Source organism: Haliaeetus leucocephalus, unplaced genomic scaffold, assembly GCF_000737465.1.
Source record: "Haliaeetus leucocephalus isolate CR32 unplaced genomic scaffold, Haliaeetus_leucocephalus-4.0 Scaffold448, whole genome shotgun sequence".
In the NCBI taxonomy this organism is placed as follows: Eukaryota; Metazoa; Chordata; class Aves; order Accipitriformes; family Accipitridae; genus Haliaeetus; species Haliaeetus leucocephalus.
In genome coordinates this window covers 13,271-14,360 of record NW_010972884.1, presented here as the reverse complement: position 1 = coordinate 14,360, position 1,090 = coordinate 13,271, and the positions used below count along the sequence as shown (strand labels likewise).

Genomic DNA, 1,090 nt, shown 5'->3' with positions numbered 1-1,090 from the left:
GGGGGGGGGCTCAGCGGGGTCCCCAACCCCCCCGGCCAGGTCCCTGTAGGGGTCCCGTAGGGTCCCCACGGGGTGACGGGGTGCCCCTGGGGAGCTGGGGGGTCCAGAGAATCTCGTCGAGGTCTGGGGTCCCCGTGGGGTGCGAGGGTCCTCGTGGGGAGAAGAGGGGTTCCCCCCCCCCAAGTCAGGGGCCCCCATGGGTGCTGGGGGTCCCTATGGGTGACGGGGGGTCCCTTGGGGGTCCGCCTGGGGTCTCTGGGGCTGATGGGGGTCCCTACGGGGTCCCCATGGGTGACAGGGGTCTCTCTGGGGTCCCTGGAGCTGCTGGGGATCTCTATAGGTGACGGGGGTCCCTCGGGGGTCCCCACAGGCTGCTGAGGGTCCCCATAGGTGACGGGGGTCCCTCAAGGGTCCCCATGGGTGACAGGGGTCCCTCTGGGGTCCCTGGAGCTGCTGGGGGTCCCCATGGCCCCCCTGCGCCCACCTGGAGGCGAAGGTGCCCAGGATGTCGGAGCAGACGCTGGGGGCTGGCCCCCCCCTCCCTGCCTGGGTGTCCCCGGGGGGGTCCCTGTGGGCCCCCCCCTCCCGTGTCCAGTGTCCCCACGGGTCACCTCCGCAGCTTGGGGGTCCCCAGGGCCCACCTGGATGCTGAAGGAGCCTGGGAGGATGGAGCAGAAGACGGGGGTCCCCGGGGGTCCCCTCCATGCCTGGGTGTCCCCGCAGGGTCATCGTGGGCCCCCCCCCCCCGCGTCCGGGGGTCCCCACGCGTCCCCGCAGCCCGCCCGGGTGACGAGAGTGCCCCGGACGACGGAGGAGGTAACGAGGTCCCCCGGGGAGTAGGGGGTCTCTGGGGGTCCCCTCCAACGCCGGGGGTCCCTCTGGGTCCCCAGAGGGTCTCTGTGGGTCACCTCCGCTTTCGGGGGTCCCCATGGGTTCCCTCCACCTCTGGGCGTCCCTGGGGGCCCCCTCTACGTCTGGACATCGCCATGGGTCCCCCCCCAGACCTCCCTGCAGCCCGCCTGGACGGCCTGGGACAACGGAGAGGACGACGAGGTCCCCGTCGGTCCCCCCCGCGCCGGGGCGTCCCCCC

General features: G+C 73.6%; 1 protein-coding gene across 1 annotated transcript in view; it reads right to left on the bottom strand.

The window, feature by feature from the left end:
* LOC104836189 (plasma membrane calcium-transporting ATPase 3-like) overlaps window positions 1–1,090 on the bottom strand; it is a gene marked incomplete at both ends in the record, with an annotated part of 11,798 nt that overhangs the window by 1,073 nt on the left and 9,635 nt on the right. The window lies entirely within an intron of this gene.